Source organism: Macrobrachium rosenbergii, chromosome 4 (assembly GCF_040412425.1).
Source record: "Macrobrachium rosenbergii isolate ZJJX-2024 chromosome 4, ASM4041242v1, whole genome shotgun sequence".
NCBI classification, from domain to species: Eukaryota; Metazoa; Arthropoda; class Malacostraca; order Decapoda; family Palaemonidae; genus Macrobrachium; species Macrobrachium rosenbergii.
Genome location: NC_089744.1, coordinates 51,563,710 through 51,584,286, shown reverse-complemented (window position 1 = coordinate 51,584,286; position 20,577 = coordinate 51,563,710). Strand labels below are relative to the sequence as shown.

The 20,577-nt window shown below is 42.9% G+C and overlaps 1 protein-coding gene across 2 annotated transcripts in view; it reads right to left on the bottom strand.

Annotated features, from left to right (window-relative positions):
* Positions 1–20,577, bottom strand: part of LOC136834445 (probable RNA-binding protein CG14230) — a 127,062-nt gene that overhangs the window by 47,989 nt on the left and 58,496 nt on the right. The window lies entirely within an intron of this gene.

Below are 20,577 nucleotides of genomic sequence, written 5' to 3'. Positions count from 1 at the left end.
TAATGATTCTAGACCAACCAATACTAGTGACTAACACCCTGGACACCAGACAAAAAAAAATCATGATTACTCTAGACCAAATTAAATGTCATATAGTATGTTAAAAAGAACACCACTTCCAAAATATTCCTCCTCACAAGACTCAACCAGAATTCCTGTTAAAAGAACATAGCTTATATTAAAACCTGAAATGGTACATAAAGAAATAAACCTTTAAAATAGCAAAATGCATAATAAAGAACAGAGGGATTTCACTGCAACATAAAATGGGTATTCCACATAATGTCTGAAAAAGATATAAATGCTAATGAGTTATCTTACTCACATTCTATGGCCTATTGGGAAGCTGCCCCTCCAAGTGGCTGTTCTTATCCACTGACACAGCTCAAACGAGCGATCACACCAGCCGCAAATCGAACTGAATACCCATTGTATGGCTCCTGTATAATATACACAATAGAGAGTGCACGTATATCGGCGCCGAAAAGCGCCGATTTTCGGTTACTGGTGCCTCTGTTAGGTATGTATCGGCGCCAATACCCAATTATCGGCGCTGATAAGCGGAAATTGGCGATTTTCGGCGCAGAAAATTGCCGATTTTCGTCGCTAGACAAGCCCCATAAAATCGAATCGCTGTTAACCGAGCCCGCCGTTAACAGGGGACTGCCTGTACCTGAGTATTTTAATAGTTTTATCCCAAAAAGTGCATTTTTAGTCGTGAAAATTATATGAAAATACAGTAATTAGTGATTATTTCTCAGTGAAAAATACCGCAAATGGGCAAATTTTCCGCGAATGTGTATACAGTGAACCCCCATATTTGCAGGGGATGCGTATCGCAACTCCCCCCACCCCCGCAAATAGCTAAAATCTGCGAATACTGTACTTAAAACCCCCTCTAAAAACACTTAGAACTGCCAATTTTGATAAACACAAGAAAAGCCCTTTAAAAATGCTTATATCTGAGTATTTTAATAGTTTTATCACAAAAAATTTATTTATTCATGAAAATTATATGAAAATACAGTAATTAGTGAATATTTCTCAGTGAGAAATACCGCGAATGGGTGAATTTTCCGCAAATGCGTGAGTCCGAGAATCGTGAGAATGCGAATACGGGGGGCTTACTGTATACGTTCCACAAAGAAATCCACGAATAGGTGAGTCCACAAATAGTGAGACCACAAATATGGGGTTTACTGTATATACCAGTGCAAATCATGCAACAGTAATCTTTCGATTATCCAGATTAACAGAGCCAAAAATACGCTTATAAACAACAACCATAACACTTAGACTGAAAACTTTATGCAAAAAAAATTGACCTACCTTATTGTTCCATATTTGTAATAAAATATACTGTACTATATAAATAAACTGAAAAAAAAAGCAAACCCTATGTTTTTCTCTCGTACGCAACACACAATACAGTAGGTTATACTACAGTACTGGAAAAAAAATAATCACTTTCTTTTTTATTTTGCCCAAACCCACTGCTGTATATGATAATCTTTAAAATACATCGTACACACAAAAAAAACCAACCCTCATTTCTTTATTTTGCCTACACATTTTTTAAAATAAATTGCACACAAAAAAAGGCAAAAAATATTTTTCATTTTGCCAAAACACTGTTTATAACACAGAAAACAAAGCAACAAATATAAAAATATTTTTTCTATGTCACTTTCCCGTGTGCATGCTCTTGGTACTTATGATGGCCAGATTTTTAAAAACTTGTGATGAGATTTACAAATCCTCCTACACCACCTTCCTCACCTTCAGATTGACTGTTTCACAGAGACCGGCATTATCTTCTTTTTCTTCCTCTGCCTCCCTGATAGCTCCTTTTTGGCCCCAAAAGGAGTGGTTTGCAGACCTTCTAACTCTAATGATAGACTTTTCGAGGCTCCTCCCAAAAATTCCAGAGCTTCTCAGACAACCCCATTTCAGGAGGTTTCATTAAAACCTATCCACTCTGGCCCTGACAGGGTTTCAACTGTCGTCAAACTCCTGAGAGCGAAGGGCTTTCCAAAACCTGTGGCCCAAGTTATAGCCAATAGCAGACGTAAGTCTTCTACCAAAGTCTTTGGCGCAGGAAACGAAATATCTCATCTTCTAAAACCACTTTAACCCAACTGGCAGATTTCCTCCTGTATCTGAGATCCATCAGGGGCCTTTCGCACTCTACCATAAAGGGCTATAGATCGATCGATGCTCAGCTCAGTCCTCTGGCACAGAGATCTAGATCTTGCCTCAAATCAAAACATCTAAGACCTTATTAAGTCATTTTAGTCTTCCAAACTGAAGACACAACAGACAGTGTCATGGAGTTTAGACATAGTCCTCAAATATATCTTGGGCTCACGTTTTGAATCTCTTCGCTCGATTTCCCTTAGAGACCTAACCCGTAAGATGTTATTCCTCATGGCTCTAGCAATAGCTAAAAGGGTGAGTCAACTTCACGCCTTGGATAGGAGAGTGGGTTCCTCACAGGGTGATGCAGTTTGCTCTCTAACCCTGGGATTCCTCACAAAGAATGAAATTCCCTCTAGACCTTGGCCTCGTTCCTTTACCATAAGGAATTTAATGGACATACTAGGTCTGGAAGAGGAGGAAAGAAATCTTTGTCCTGTGAGGGCCCTCAGGTATTACCTACATAGGAAAGAAATGGTTAGAGGACCAACAAGTAATTTATGGTGTTCTGTAAAGAACCCTTCGAGACCTCTCTCAAAGAATGCAGGGTCATTTTGACATTCGGATGAGACTGTAGTTTGTTCGATACCTCCCTTATCAAACTGAACGGGGGAAATGCATACACATCTAGATTGGACCAATCTTGGGGGTCATCCGCCACCCAAGCCAGACGGTCTAGAAAAGGGGAGCAAAATATAGGAAGTCAATGATTTTTGGATGTTGCAAAGAGATCTAGGAACAGCCTTCCCCACAATTTCCATAGACCTTCACAGACCCAACAGTCTAGAGTCCATTCTGTTGGAAGAACTTGGCAGTGTTGACTCAGTCCATCTGCTAGTACATTGAGTTTTCCCTGGATGAATCAGGTGATCAGTTTTGCCTTGTTCTGATCTGCCCAAAGGAGAAGGGACTTGGCTGTCTCGAAGAGGGAAAAGGAGTGACTCGCCCCTTGACGACTGATGTATGCCAAGGCCGTAGTATGGTCCAAGTGGACTGCTATAACTTTGTTGAGAACTTGCTCCTGGAAATGTAAGAGACCCAGGTGAACAACTCTCAGTTCTCTGTTGTTGATGTGAAGGTCTCTCTCTTTTAGAGACCAAACTCCTGAAACTTCCTTGTCTCCCAGATGGGCTCCCCAACTCATGTCCGATGCATCGGAGAAGAAGTGCAGGTCTGGGTTCAACGGGAGAAGAGACTTTCCTTCTACGTACCTGTCTGCAGACTGCCACCACCTCAGATCCTCCTTGATTTCCTTCGTTATCTGGAAGACAAATGAGTTGTCTTGGATCTTTTGATTCCAGTTGAACTTCAAGAAGAATTGCAGGGCCCTCATGTGCAATGTCCATAAATTGATGAATTGTTTTGTTGAGGAAAGAGCGCCCAGCAGGCTCATCCAATTGTTGGCTGAACAAGTGCTGGTGTTGAGGAAGTGACTGACTGTCTTCTAGCAACACTCTATTCTCCTGGGTGACAGATAAGCCTGAAAACTCAGTCTATCTGGATCCCCAAGTTTAGAATCTTCTGAGATCGATTCAATTGGGATTTCTGAAGGTTTATCAACAGTCCGAGGTCTTGAGTCAAACGAAGTGTTTTCTGAAGGTCCCTCAGATCCTCCTTGATTTCCTTCGTTATCTGAAAGATAAACGAGTCGTCTTGGATCTTTTGATTCCAGTTGAACTTCAGGAAGAATTGCAGGGCCCTCATGTGCAATCTCCCTAAATTGATGAATTGTTCTATTGAGGAAAGAGGGCCCAGCAGGCTCATCCAATTGTTGGCTGAACAAGTGCTGGTGTTGAGGAAGTGACTGACTGTCTTCAAGCAACACTATTCGCCTGGGCGACGGAAAAGCCTGAAAACTCACAGTCTATCTGAATCCCCAAGTTTGGAATCTTCTGAGATTGATTCAATTGGGATTTCTGAAGGTTTATCAGCAGTCCGAGGTCTTGAGTCAAAAGAAGCATTTTCTGAAGGTCCTCCATGCATTGTAACTTGGTGGGGGAGTGAATTAGCCAATCATCCAGATACAATAGGATGTTGATGTTCATCAGGTGAAGCCTCCTTGCCAGGGGGACGAGAACTCGTGTGAAGACCTGAAACACTTGGTTCTGGTAGATGAACCTAAAAAATCTCCTTGAATTCAGATGAATTGGGATATGGAAATATGTGTCGAGCATCTCCCTGATGAATGGACACCATAACGGATTGATCTGTTTTCATCTTGAAACTTGTCTTCTCAACGAAAAGATTCAGGGCACGTACATCGAGGATGGGTCTCCATCCCCCCAATGATTTGGGGACTATGAAAAGCCGATTGTAAAATCCCATTGACCAAATGTCCTCAACTCTCTCTATTGCTCCTCTCTTAAACAGTGACAAAACCTCCTCTGCAAGGGCCAAAAAATTCTCTGACCCTGGAGAGTAGCTTTCAGTTCGATTGGCGAATTGACAAGCGTTGGTCTCTCTTTGAATGGTAATGCGTACCCCTCTTTCAACACCTCCACAATCCAAGGCTCTGGCCCTTTGGCACCCCATTTCTCCCAAACGAAATGGAGTCTGGCACCCACAGGCACATGGAGGACTATATTCTCACTTCGTGGATGCAGGTTTCGAGGTGGAATTCTTAATCGCTCATGGATGGAAGTGGACGTTAGCTCTAGGTCTGGACTGGGTTCTCTGTCGCCCTCCTCAAAAGGGCTGCCTCTGTAAAGGCATCCTAGATCTTGAAGAGAAGGTGGTTCATTCCCTTGGTCGTCTCGTAGACTGAGCCAGATGGTCTTGAGTTGATTTTTTATGTAGTTCCAGGGTGACCTTACTCACCACTTCTTGTAGGAAAAGATGATGGTGATTGAGAGAAGAGAAAAGAAGGGCTCACTTCTGGGGAGACATAACATTCTTAGAGGTATAAGAACACCAAAGGCCCCTTTTCTTCAGGATGCCCATTGTGAAAAAAAGAGGCTAATTCTTGTGAAGCATCTCTGATAGCCTTGTCGGCACAGGAAATCATGCTAAGCCAATCCGACGAATGATCTTCAGCCAGTGGGGAGAAATCCTTAACTTTCTTTGCTAAAGCTCCCACTGTCCAGTCAAGAAAGCTAATAATCTCCATAGTCTTGAAGAGATTCTTTAATAAATGATCAAACTCGGTGCTGGAAAACATAACTTTAGCCGCAGACAAAGCTGATCTGCGCGCCGAATCAACTGAACCCAAGAAGTCCCCTTGTGAGGGGGCAGCCACTCCCAAGGAAGGAGCTTCTCCAGTAGAGTAAGAAAGGTATCGCCTTTGAGAAAAATGCGAAGGCGGGATACAGAAGGAGGCCTTTCCTTGATTCCCTTTCTCAGTAAGCCAAGAATCTATACCTTCCAGGGGTCGCCTAACAGACGAAGAGAGTACCACCTGAGGGAGACGGGAGTTCTCAGAAAGATTACTCATCATAAAGGTAGATTACAGAGCTGCAGGCGCCGCAAGTGAGAAGTATTCTGGGAAGGCTACAAGAAAATACTTTAGAAGGGCAGCATGTGCCATTGTAGATGATTCCTGGGTTGCGTCCTCCTCTTCTGATAACAGCTGAGAAGTCAATGGTTCCAACGTAGTCTCTGATGGAGGTGGTTTCTTCAAAAGATCCAAAATATTCTGCAACTGGAGTTGAATGGGATCCTGTTGGAGTGGCATCGAAGCCAAGTGTGCAGAGCAGGTTGGCGCTGAGTGGTCAATTGGGACTGGACAATGGGTGCATGGGCGCTACTGGGCGCTCATAACCGTCTGGCAGATCAGGGGTCAATGGGTGCCCTGGAGCCGTTATCGGGCACTCGGATGAAGCAGTGTGTTCCTTAAAGGGTAGATACCTGGAGGATGACGAAGGGCGCCTAAGTGCCGGCGAACGCTTGGGGGCCAAATATTGGTGGCCAGATGAGAGACATTCTGGAGAACGCCACTCTGGGGAGTCCCAGGAGCTGCAGGAAGCTTGAGGGTTCTGAAAAGGTTCCTTAGACCTTTTGGAGGGCAGAGGTGATCCAAATAAGCAGAACATCTCTTTAAGGGACGAGGCTCCTTAGAATAGTCATTGGCGCCTCGATACTGGGCTGGGCGTTCCTGGGCTTGAAGAGAGACAGTGTACATCTGAGACGTCTCTCCATCAGCTCCCCAGAGGTAGAGGAGTCTGGCAGTGACCTTTGCCTAGGAGAGTCGGCGGGACGGGTAGCCACCTCCTCAACACACTGCACTACCACTTTTGTCACTAATTTTCTCCATGAGAACGTGCACATTATCTCCTAACTGAGCCACTGTATTAACCATAAGACTGAATTCATGATCCATCCTACTCACAAAGGCGGAGTGGTCAGGTTTGGAAGTGTGGGAGCCGGGAGTGGGTGGCACAGGACTTAACACAAGAGATACATTCAATACAGGTGAGGTCATTACCGGTATATCCATATTTACCGACTTAAGAGTTGAATCACTACCTGACGCTTTATTCTTGGCCCTTGAAGCCGCCTTCCTCTTGTCCCTTTCCAATTTAGCAAGGTTAGCAAGGTGAGAGGACAAAGTCTCCCAAGTTTTCTGATGCCAGTCAGCACACTCACAACAAGTAAGATCAAATGAACATACTTGACCTCTGCAAGCTGAGCAAATGGTGTGCAAATCATATGAGGCTTTGGTAAGCCTGGTATTGCATCCTTTACTGCAATATCTGAAACTGGAAGTGCTGGAATCTGACATAATTTTGTATAAAGTCACAAACAATACAAAAAAAGGTCTAAATAGTGAAGGTGTCTAAGGAAAAAACACTGATAGATAACAGAGTGTAAGGCAACTCCCATAGGAACAACTGAACAACACAAGAAAGGCGATCGGCAATTCCCGATAAGAGAAAAGTCAGTTCGCATAAGAAACAAAGTACAAAACCAGACAGAAAAAACCAAATAATGAGACAAATCCACAAAATAACGAATAATATCCATGCCCGAAGGCCAATAGTCAAAATACTTCACCTATTCATGAAACAATAAGATGATTTCAAGAAACAAGCTGCTCTCCTACAACTGCGTGAGCTCTAGGAATGGCAGAACCATACTGAAGCTCTTTTCATGAGTTGTTTCTCTCCCTCCTAGAAAGTGGGTGGGGCCTAGTCACCAACTCAAGACAGAAAAAGTTTATCGCGAATTTTAAAATTCAAGCTGCCATCAAGTAGAAACTACAGTGATGTAATTACTGGGTTAAGTTACTTACATAATGTAATTAGTGGGTTAAGTTACTTACATAAAAGTAAAAAATATCAAATAAACAAAGCTCTAATGAAATAAAATGCCTGCCCACCCCTCTCTACTCCCAGCCAAGGAAACTCCTTCGCTGGCCACCCACCTTCCAAAACAACACTTTCTCTGTGTGAGCCTTCCTGTAAACAGCCTTACTGCCACTCCCCTCCCATGGAGCTCAGCTTATTGGTATCACTGACCACAGGACCATGGGATTTTTCATTTCAATTAGGCTGTGCCATTATCTAAAAAAAGTCCATGTGGCTAAAGTACTCTGCCCAGCATGAAGCAATATACTATGATGAAATCACAACAAGCATAATTTTACTCAATACTAACACATCTCTAAGAAACTGAATCAGACACTATCAGTGCTCCAGGTGAGCTACAAAAAGTTAGCTGAAAGTTGAAGTGCAACATTCATGAATGAACAGTTTACAGTTTCTCAAAGAAAACATATTACAGCACTTTGGAATTGCAAAAATAAAGAATCTTGCATTGCTGGATTTTTATTTTTTTTTCATAAAATGGAGACTGACCGATATCAGTCACAGAAGTTAACAGTAGTGAATTCTTGACAGCCATGAATGAACACAATTTAATAGTGAGTGAGACAGCTGGGAGAAGATCCTGATTAGCAAGAGGGTCTACTTTGTGCTTTATACACAATGAATGATACATTCATGCATGTGACAGCTGACTATCACCATCAATAATAATCTTACTCTACTATTCACACTCATCATTCTCAGTCCTTATTGCACCTTTGCTTAAAAATTTATGGCTAGATATGTTGAGCAACTATTGTAATGGTTCTGTCAATTTTAATTATCGCATTTTATGGCTCTGATGATGCTCCAGGCTCAAAGACAGATCCCATTTTGATTAGCAAAATTTGGGAACAAATGTATATGTAAACATGAGCTTACACAACTTTTTTTGTGGGTGGCTTAGCAACACATACAGTATGCATTTCTCTTTCACAGTACAGTACATAGATTACGTAGATACAGTAAGTTTACACACCCTACAGATAGGTAACCACAATATGATTACATCTATATTGAAATATTCCAGTTCCGTAAGTCAGTGTTCAGCCCTACTATGGTTTTTACCCTCACTGCAGTCTCTGCATTATAACAAAACATGAGTGGATTTGGAATAAAAATACAATATTTTGAGTTGGTGACATTGCCCTGTCTTCGTTGGTTATTGCGCTATGAGTATTCGCTTGTCTTATGCGTTCAAGTGCCATGACTTTGGCTGATACAGCATATTGGTAATTGCAGTTTTTAATTTTATTTATTTATTTATTTAAAAAAAAATAGCGTAGATTTATTTTAAAAAAATAGCGTAGATTTGAGTAAGTTATAGCCTCCCTTTAAGGTTACACATTAGTGAGTTACTGTTTTATATAGTAGACCAAATAGCCTAGGACTGGATACAAACAACCACCTGGGTTAGACACAAAATAGTAGACCAACTATAAGATTACATATCAGTAAGTTTTCTGTTTTTATATAGCATAGCCCATACACTTAAGAGTTATCCATAATAATCTGGATTAGACAATACCCTATACTAGGTTAAGAAAGAACAAATAAGCCTAGGATTATATATAAACAGTATCCTAGGCTCAATAAAATAACCTAATTTTTTACGACTCGGTAGTATGTCTGTAAGGCTACATACTATTAGGGTCTTATGTAGCCTATATCCTCAAAGGTGATATAAACCTTGAACAGGCAGTAGCCTAACCAGATTAAGTAGGAACTCCTTTTTAAGGAATATCCTGCTATTAGCCTAAAACAGCGATGGCTGACTATCAGATAAAAAGGTAGTCTCAGACACATAAAACAGAAAACAAGATTATAAGAGGTTTATTTTCTTTATAGTTTATATCCTCAAGTTTTAAATAAACCTAGAATAGGTTAAGCAAGAACCTTCTAAGAAATCCTCCATTCTCAGCTTAACGTAGATTATACTAGAGGCATTAACCTAAGCTATATAAAAAAGTAGCTTGGATTAGTTAAACAAATTAGTTCATAGCAGTTAGTCTGAATGGCATGACAACTGGAATTAAAAATTTCACTTGGCCATTGCAAAAGGACTACCATTGTATAAGTAATACAGTAAGTCCCTGGTTATCGGCGGGGTTCCGTCCCCGACAGCGTGACGATAACCAAAAATCGCTGTTAACCGAAAATCGGCAATAATAGCGCCAATCCCTGGTTATTGGTGTTGATATCCGGTTATCAGTGCCGATAACCGGGGATCGGAGCCGTCGATAACCGGGGGTTGGCGCTGATAACCGGAGATCGGTGTTGAAAATCCAGTTATCGTCGTCACTAGACAAGCGCCGTAAAACCGGATCACCGATAACCAGGAACTGGTGCTGATAACTGGAGAGCGGTGTCAAAAATCCAGTTATCGTCATTACTAGACAAGCGCCATAAAACCGGATCACCGATAACCGGGGACTGCCTGTACATGCATATACAGGTATGAAGACTAACCTAAACCTTAGAGAATTTAAGTAACAGATATTTAATTAAATGTATTACAACTGCACACTAGTAATCAAGTTAACCTGTAATATGGAAACTATATGAGGAACTACAGAAGTGTTCCTAACTTAAAAACAATCAATACTAACTAGCTTCTAATAACAATTTGCTTTATATCACTACAGGACCACCATTAGGTAGGATCCTCAGTTCAAGTGTTCCGTAGCAAATTGCTCGGTTCACTTTTTGCCAGTGGGCACAGCCCATACCACCTGCCATGAGCATAGTCCTTGTTAAAAAAAAAAAAAAAAATTGCTTGGTCGCCAGATGTGGGAGAGATTTGTGTTGTAGTATGCTTCTGGCAGCAAGTTTTAAGGACGAAACAACTCCTTTTAAGCTGTCTCAGTGGGTCCTAGGGTTCAGTATGGGCGAGGAAGGGGAAGATTATATCTTTCCGGCAGAACTCCGGCAGTAGACATTTCACCCTTTCTCTGAACAACATCAATGTTTGGGCCAAAACACAGTAACACCAGTCCCCAATACCTCCCAGGTTAACCCCATGGAGGAAGTAGATGAATCTTTACATGGGGTTGACAGTCTCATTAAAGAATATGAAGTGGACATTGCCATTGAAATGGCCCTACTGAACCCAGAAGGCTCAGGGACACAAATTTTAACTAGTCATGGGAGAAACCTTCCACAAGGAATTCTATTCCCCATGCAGCTATCGTTGCTGAATAGGATCTTTCCCCCAAAAGGGATACAGTACTGGGGTCTACCTAACTCAGATTGAAATGACTACATTTTTGGAGGGTTATAGTACAGGCAGTCCCTGGTTATCAGCGGGGCTCCGTTTCTGAGGGTGTGATGATAACCGAAAATCGCCGCTAACCGAAAATAGGTGATTTCGGGGCTTTTTTGGCGATTTTCAGTTATCGGTGCCTCTGTTAGGTATGTATTGGCGCCAATACCCAATTATCGGTGCCGATAAGTGGAAATCGGCAATTTTCGGTGCCGAAAATTGCCGATTTTCGTCGCTAGACAAGCCCCATAAAACCGGATCACTGTTAACCGAGCCCGCCATTAACCGGGGACTGCCTGTAACTTGCCAGGGCTTCTGCCCCTTGATTAACAGGCAGTTACAGTTCAGTTGCTGAAGCTCAGTTAGACTGTGCAAGCTTCCCTAAAAGAGATAAACAGTTTGTGGCAAGCTCCCCCAACAGGGATACACAGTTTGCGGCATTTGATCAGTTCCGTAAGGAAATTGAGTACCATCAAAGATGCCCTTACCACAGAACAGAAATATATAATGGACATCCTATAACTGAAAAGTGAGTGTGGATACAAATTCTGTGCAAACAAGGTCTGTTAGAATTCCGATTGGAAACAACAAAAGGGTCAGTGTGGAATACAGAATTTCAGATCAAAATATAATAGGGGCTCCAATACTCATTCCTGATGATACTGATAATCCTTGGCAAGATGCCTTAATGTGCATTTTCTGTCCTGATGGCAAGTATGCAATTAATGAGAGAGAAAAACAATGATCGAAGTTGTACACATAGAATTTACAAACGGCAGCATTCCCTAATACAGAACGGCACCTGGTACCATCTTCACCAGACATGGGAAAACCACTAACAGAAATGGTTTTCTTACCTGTGCCTATAGCATTAAAACCTATAGAAATCACCCTTTACCAGGTCAATGAAAAATGGATCTCTAGGAATAAGACCCAAGTTGCTCACCAAGCAGCCCAAGCCTTCTGTTCCTTCACTTTCAAAAATATTAATCATGTGAAGACAGATTTTTAGAATTTGTAGTGACTAAAAACAAGAGACAATGGCAGAATTAAAATCATCTCCCAGTTTCATGAAATTCCACCAAGGAATGGGCAAATTACCCTTTGCCAGATCAACAAAAAATGGATCTCTACTTCCATTTTGAATAAGACCCAAGTTGCTCACCAATTAGCCCCAGCCTTCTGTCCCTTCACTTTCAAAATTATTAATCATGTGAAGACAGATTTTCAGAATTTGTAGTGACTACAAACAAGAGGCAATGGCAGAATTAAAACCATCTGCCACAGTCATCCCAGTTTCAGGAAATTCCAACAAGGAATGGGCAACGCTGCAACTCCCTTTTGAGAGGAAAAAGCTTCCTTTAGATATAGCTACTCAGCAGTTTGGGACCCCTATGAGAAGACTCTCAGAGGGGACAGCCTCATCAGAATTTTATGCTAGGCTCCGTCTGCTTAGCATTATAACCTCTACCACCTTGCAGGAAGTTGCAACCTAAAGGCTTCCAGAAGATCCCAGGATAATTTTTGCTGTTGAGGCCAAAGGTATTATGTGAACCTGCTGGGAAGCACTCTGTGACTTCCTAGAATGGTGCGTGAAATTACGAATGGAAGCACTGGAGGGGGCCATCAAATCACTCTCTCCAATGTCATTGCATTATTACATTCTAACCCCTTCTATAAGGATCTGTTTGAGGAGTCTGTTGTGGCTCAACTCAACGAGCATGCCCACCAACAGAACTGCACAGTGTATGCTCTTCTGGGGAAAGGGGAATTCAGGAAACAAAACCCAACCCCAAAAATGGGCTCACTTTGATCAAAAATCATATAAGCCTTCAGTCACCCCAAAAGTTTTCCTCAAAAAACAGGTAGGTGGTCAGATGGGACAATTCCCTACAAAGGGACAACAACAACAGCAAGGACATCCTTTTTCACAAGGTCCAACAACCATCTTATAGGGTGAAAAAGGAAAAGCAACACCTGGAATGTCTATCAAAGGCTTAAAGCAGAGGAGGAGGAGATACCAAGAGGAATTGTATGGTTGGGGGTCGGCTTCTACGACATCACAGATAATGGAAGTTTTTCCCTGTGGGGGGGACAGCATTATTTACATGTGCAGAAAGGCCCTGTTAATGGGGCCCATGGAGAAACCTGCATATATTTGCCACTAAGTACACCTCTCCAGTATCCTCAAAAAGGATTCCTCCAAAAGAAGAGTGATCCTCAACCAATCAACACTGAACAAGCACATTGTTTGCCAAAAGTTTTGGAGAGTTACCGTTGACTAAGTGCGTTGAATCTTTCCAAAAGGGACTTACACAGTTTCTATAGATCTGAAAGATGCATACTGGCACATCCCTATAGCCGTTCCCTTTCGCCCCTTCCTACGGTTCCGGATAGGGAAAGATACAGATTAAAAGTAATGCCTTTTGGGCTAAACATTGCCTAAGGAATATTTTACAAAATTAGCAATCGTATTTGTTTGAGAACTCAAAAAAAAAAAAAAAAAAAAAAAAAAAAACAAAAAAAAGTGCTTGAAACACCTAAGAGCAATGGTCAACAGACTACAGTCAAAAAGTTTTATAATAAATTTGAAAACATCCTACCTCATGCCCAGCAGACACTTTCAGTGGCTGGGACTGTCTTGGGATACTCTTCAGAGCCTGTTGTCTCTCCCCATCATACTCAAAACAGAATAAGGCAAGTCCTCACAAGGTTCTTTGCACAGCCCAGAGTTTCCAGATGGTAATCAGAACGTATGATGGGCCTGCTGCAGTTCGCATCAGTAATAGATCCAATACTTAGATTGCAACTAAAAATGTGAACAAATTCTGGCTATTGCATGCAAGAAAAAAGATGAGAGACCGACCTCATCAAAAGATTTTAAGAAGTTGGGGAGATATTTCGGCCTTGGATCCGGAAGGAATCTCTGGCGAAACAGGTCACCCTGACTCCTCTGTCTGTATGAGTGACAAGCCACACAGATGCCTCATTGGCAAGTTGGGAGGATCGTCAGGTGGCAGGAGGGTGATCAGCTACTCTGAGGAATTCTTATATCAATTTCCTGGAGCTGATGGCTGTCTTTTTGTCTTTCAAAAAAACTCAAACCTCCAGAAGAGTGAGAGACAACATAACTACAATATCCTACATCAAGAGGTCAGGATCATGTTCAACTCCTCTCAGTATGGTAATGCTAGCCATCCTTCGGATGGCACAAGCAAGAAGTGGCAAATGTCTGCAATTCACCTCCCAGGGGGCCTCATTGTAATAGCAGACTCTCTATCAAGGAAAACGACAGCCTCAACAGAGTGAATGTTGGACAGCCACTTTTTTCAAACAACAGCCAGCATGCTTCCACAACGGGAAGTGGACCTGTTCGCCATGTACTAGAATCACAAACTCCTAATATACGTGTCTCCGAACCTGGACACTCAAGCAACAGCAAGAGATGTCTTCCTAAAGACTAGAACAAAGGGAGGACGATATCTTTCTCCTCCATTGTCCCAGATTTCGAAGGTTTTGAGCAAACTCCTAACCTTCAAAAGAACAGTTTACTTAATAGCCCAAAATTGGCCAAACAGGCATTGGTTCCTATTACTTCAACAACGGACGAAAAGATCAATTCCATTACCATCTGCTGCTCTATCCCAGACAGTAGGAGGGAAAGTTGTTTATGCATCTTTCTTTCTGAGCCGAGACCTTCAAGTATGGATTTTTAAAAATTATCTACTGTGAAAAATGATATTTTTATGATAAAATAAAGTTTTGTACATACTTACCCGGCAGATATATACTTAGCTATAGTCTCCGACGTTCCTGACAGAATTTCAAATATCGCGGCACGCGCGGCAGGTAGGTCAGGTGATCTACCTTTCCCGCTGCTGGGTGGCGGGAATAGGAACCATTCCCGTTTTCTAATCAGATTTTCTCTTCCACCTGTCTCCTGAAGGGAGGCTGGGCGGGCCGTGTCGTATATATCTGCGGGTAAGTATGTACAAAACTTTATTTTATCATAAAAATATCATTTTTGTACATGCAACTTACCCGTCAGATATATACTTAGCTGACTGGCACCCTTGGTGGAGGGTAAGAGACAGCTAATATTTAAAAAACAGGAAACAACATATGTTGTAGGATATAAAAACCATGGTTCTTACCTGATTGGGCAGAAGACTTCATGGATACTGTCTATGAGTCTGCTTGCCTCAAGAGCTTCAGCGAGGTGAGACCTATGACTGACAGCCCTTCTGGATCGTGTCAATGGGGGCTGACCCACTTACATGACAGAGCCTTATTTTGGATCGTGTCAATGGGGGCTGACCCACTTACATGACTGAGCCTTTACCTGTATCATATCCATGGGGGCTATCCCTCTTACATGACAGAGCTTTAGGTATCAATAAACAACAAGGAGCACAACAACCAATCCCGACCACCTGACCAAGTCTAACCTTGTTAGTGTTACGAATTGAAAGGGGGTTTTACTTCCAACACCCTCTTCCAATCAACCATAAAAACACACATCACATAGCATTAAAATCAACTAAATTAACTAAATTATAAAGGATTAGTTTCAGCTCCCTGTCCCAGCACCGAATCCAAAGATACGTACGCTCCCAGAGAGAAGCACTTATCATAAGTTACACTAACATCTCTCAAATAATGAGATACAAATATCGAATTACATCTCCAGTATGTCGCCTCTATAAGAGCCTGGAGAGACAATAATGTCGCTATGGCTCTCACCTCATGCGCTTTCACTCTAAGGAGCTTTAGGTGCTCATCCTCACAAGACAGATGCGCTTCTTTGATGACATCTTTGATGAAAAAAGCTTGAGCATTCTTCGAGATGGATCTACTAGGATCCCTGACTGAGCACCAGAGACTCTCGACTGTACCTCCCAGCTGTTTCTTCCTATCTAGGTAGAATTTTAGGCTCCTAACCGGACACAGAGTCCTCTCCAACTCTTGCCCTGTCACTGACGAAAGTCCTTTCACCTCAAAGCTTCTCAGCCATGGTTTGGAAGGGTTTTCATTCTTCGCCAAGAAGGGTTTGAAGGAGCAAATAGCTGAGTCCTTCTTAAACCCAACCCTACCTTCCAAAGCCTGCAACTCGCTTACTCTCTTAGCAGAAGCCAGAGCAAAGAGAAACAGTGACTTCCTGGTCAGATCCCTGAAGGAAGCTTTTTGGGGAGGTTCAAATTTCTTGGACATTAAAAACTTTAAAACAACGTCTAAATTCCAACTGGAAGGCTTCGAGGTCTTGGTCTTAGACGTTTCAAAAGACCTAATAAGATCGTGAAGGTCTTTGTCTTCTGAAATATTCAGACCTCTGTGTCTGAATACTGAAGCCAGCATACTTCTGTATCCTTTGATCGTCGGTACAGCGAGGTTGCATTGCTCCCTCAAGTAAAGAAGGAAGTCAGCGATGTCTGTCACAGAGGTACTGGAAGAGGATATCTTCTGAGTCTTGCTCCATCTTCTAAAAACCTCCCACTTCGACTGGTAGACGCGCAAGGCTGAGGTTCTTCTGGCTCTGGCAATAGCCTTTGCAGCCTTGCACGAAAATCCCTTCGCTCTGACCAGTCCTTCGATAGTCTGAAGGCAGTCAGATTGAGAGCGGGGAGATTCTTGTGGAATCTGTCGAAGTGGGGCTGTCTGAGAAGATCGCTCCTGTGTGGAAGCGATCTGGGAAAATCCATCATCCATTCCAGTACCTCTGTGAACCAATCTTGAGCTGGCCAAAACGGGGCGATTAGGGTCAGTTTTGTGCCTTCTGATGAAGCGAACTTTCTTAATACTTCCCCCAAGATCTTGAATGGGGGACATAACCGTCTATTCCAGATCACACCATGAGAAGACTCCACAGCTTCTCGCAAATCTCGGAATGGAGCGTCCACTCTGTGGGTAGGACTTGCTCCTTTCTGCTTAACAGATCCGCCCTCACATTCCTTTCCCCTTGCACGAACCTGGTGAGGAGTCTGATATTCCTCTCCTCCGCCCACAGCAACAAAGTCCTTGCTGTTTCGTAAAGGGAGAAGGAATGGGTTCCTCCCTGCTTCCTGATGTAAGCCAGGGGTGTAGTGTTGTCCGAGTTTACCTGTACTACTGATCCTGTGACCTGTGGCTCGAAATGGATGAGGGCTAGATGAACTGCGGACAGTTCCTTCCTGTTGATATGCCAGGTCACCTGTTCCCCCTTCCAGGTGCCTGACACTTCTCTCGAGCCCAGTGTTGCTCCCCATCCCGACTCTGAGGTGTCTGAAAACAACACTAGGCGAGGGCTCGGCAACTGAAGAGGCAATCCTTGGTTTAATTTCTGAGGGTCCAACCACCAACGGAGATCCTCCTTTACCCTGTCCAATATCTGGAAAGAAGCTGACAAATCCTGAGACTTCTGATTCCATTTCTCCCTCAGGTAGAATTGAAGGAGTCTTAGGTGAAGTCTTCCTAAGGAAACGAACTGTTCCAGAGAGGAAAGGGTCCCCAGCAGACTCATCCATTCCCTCGCGGAACAATGTTCTTTCTCTAGGAAGGCAGTCAACTTCTCTACGCAGCGATCTCTTCTTTCTCGGGATGGAAATGCTTGAAAACCCCGAGAATCCATCCGAATCCCCAGGTAGACAATGCTCTGCTGAGGAATCATCTGGGACTTCCCAAGGTTTACTAACAGTCCTAGGGACTGGGTCATATTTAGTGTAATTGACAAGTACTCCAGACAGCGATCCTTCGATTGCGCTCGAATCAGCCAGTCGTCTAGATACAGTGAGATTCTTACGCCCTCCAGATGTAGCCAGTGTGCTACATTCCTCAAAATGCCCGTGAACACTTGGGGGGCCGTCGAAAAGTCTGAAGCACAGGGCCCTGAACTGGAACGCTCTTCCCTGAACCACGAACCTCAGGTATTTCCTTGAAGAGGGATGAATGGGTACGTGGAAATATGCGTCTTGAAGGTCCAGGGACACCATCCAATCCCCTGGACGAAGAGCAGACAGAACCAAAGAGGTCGTCTCCATTGTGAACTTCGTCCTGATAACAAAGAAGTTCAGGGCGCTTACATCCAGTACCGGCCTCCACCCCCCCGAAGATTTGGGCATCAGAAACAGCCGATTGTAAAAACCTGGGGAATGGAGCTCTTGAACAAGTTCTATGGCCGCCTCCTCCAGCATCTGTTCTACTGCTTGTAGAAGGGCCTGGCTCTGGACAGGATCCTTGTACCTGGCTGATAACTCCCTTGGAGTTGTTGTCAAGGGAGGTCTCTCCCTGAAGGGGATGAGATATCCTTTCTTTAGAATAGAGAGGGACCAGTCGTCCGCCCCTCTCTGTGCCCAGACTTCGGCAAACCTCAGCAGTCTGGCACCCACTGTTGTCTGGAGGACTTGAACATCACTTGGTCTTCTTTGCTGGACGAGCTGAAGACCTTCCTCTTCTCTCCGGTCTTCAACTCCGGAAAGAGGCTCTTGAAGAAAGGCCCCCTCGAAAGGGCTCCTGAAAGGGCACTTTCTCCTTCTTTGCAAAAGGAACAGCAGGCCTCATCCTCTTAGAAGACTGAGCAAGAAGATCTTGGGTAGCCTTCTCCGATAAGGAGCGAGAAATCTCCTTAACTGTCTCCTGTGGAAAAAGATGGTTCGACAGAGGCGCATACAACAGAGAGGACCTCTGGAGAGGAGACACAGAATTAGTTAAGAAGGAGCTGAAAACTGACCTTTTCTTGAGAATTCCAGCTCCAAACAAGGCAGCGACTTCGGTAGAGCCGTCCCTCACTGCTTTGTCTAAACAGGACAAAACGCTGACAAATTCCTCCATGCTGAGGAATTCGGGGTCCTGCGTCCTCCTGGCCAATGCCCCAAAGGACCAATCCATAAAATTAAAGACTTCCTTTATCCAAAAAAGGCCCTTGAGGAGATGGTCCAGCTCACACATTCCCCAAGTCGCCTTCGCCGCAAGGAGAGAAAGCCTTCTGGACGAGTCAACCAGAGACGAAAAGTCAGCATCCGCCGATGAGGGGAGACCCAACCCCATCGGTTCCTTGGTCTCATACCAAATACCAAACTTCCCCGAGAGCCTAGAAGGAGGTAAGGAGAAAACAGTCTTGCCCGCTTCCTTCTTTGACTGCATCCACTCCCCAAAGCCCTTAAATGCCTTCTTCATAGATATAGTAGGGCGCATCTTCACAAATGAGGAGGCTTTCGACGACTTGGTACTTGTCAATATGGACCCAGGAGAAGGAGGGGCAGCATGACGAAGAGAGTCTCCAAACTCCTGAACCAAAAAAGCAGCCATTTCTGATGACGAATCCGCAGGATCGGTGAAGGGAGAAGGGGCTGAAACCAGAGTTTTAGGAGAAACTACAATGGTATTAGTGTCTACCTCAAGCTCATTAGATCGAGACCTACTAGAGCTTCTAGAGGAAGCCTTCCTAGCTCTATCCTTCTCAAGTTTCCTCACATAAGCATTCAAAGCCTTCCATTCCTTCTCAGATAGATTCTCGCATTCATTACACCTATTATCAAAAGGGCAATCATTCCCCCGACAACTCATGCATACAGTGTGAGGGTCTACCGAAGCTTTCGGTAACCTCACCTTACACTCTTGCCTAACACACACTCGAAACACCGGTGCAACATTAACATCAGACATCTTGACAGAAAAATCCTAAACAATTCCAAAAAACAGTCCACAATAGCGTATGCCAAGCCAAAGATCCAATACGTCACCAAAAATCCATCCAAAAAAGATCCTCAGCAAGCGAGAAAGAAATCCAAATCAGGAGGAACCAACAACAGATGTTGTCGGAACCAGCGACAGAGAAAATCTGATTAGAAAACGGGAATGGTTCCTATTCCCGCCACCCAGCGGCGGGAAAGGTAGATCACCTGACCAACCTGCCACGTGTGCCGCGAGATTTGAAATTCTGTCGGGAACGTCGGAGACTATAGCTAAGTATATATCTGACGGGTAAGTTGCATGTACAAAATTACTCACCCAACATTACTAGGTACCTAGTGCAAAAATTATGGACATCATCTATCTGGCAATACCAGTCCGTATGGAAGATATGGTTAGATTATACCCATACTGAAAGCCCAGTTGAGATTTCTTTAGAAACACTTCAAATGCCTTGCGGGTACAAAAGGCTGCATTAACCCTTAAACGCCGAGCCTCTATTTACAAAAACGTCTCCCGTGCGCCGGCAGCGTTCAGTGAGTTAGCGCCCGAAAGCGGAAAAAAGTTTTTAAAAAATCACAGCACGCTTAGTTTTTAAGATTAAGAGTTCATTTTTGGCTCCTTTTTGTCACTGCCTGAAGTTTAGTATGCAACCATCAGAAATGAAAAAAATATCATTATCATATATAAATATTGGAATATATGACAGGGAAAAAAACTCTTATATAATTGTATACAAATCGCGCTGTAAGCACAACAGTTAAAGCTAATGAGTTAATTTTTTTAGTTGTATTGTACACTAAATTGCGATGATTTTGGTATATAACAAATTGTAAAACGATCAAAGCAACACAGAAAAATATTATCACAAAATGATGCATGAATTAAAAACAATGGACGTAAAAAATGTTTTTTTCAAAAATTCACCAAAATTCACTTTCCGTTTGTTGAAAAATCAAAATTGAATATTACTAGACTGTAAGTGTTTTAGCTTACAATTGCAGTTTTCGACCATTTCGACTTTTTTTCTATTTATCGTGATTTATTGAAAATATTTCAAAACTGATAAAAGCTTGATTATTTTCTGTTGAATATTACTTTTCAGATATAAAACTTTATGTAACGTTTTATATAAAACAATTGCAAATATTATGA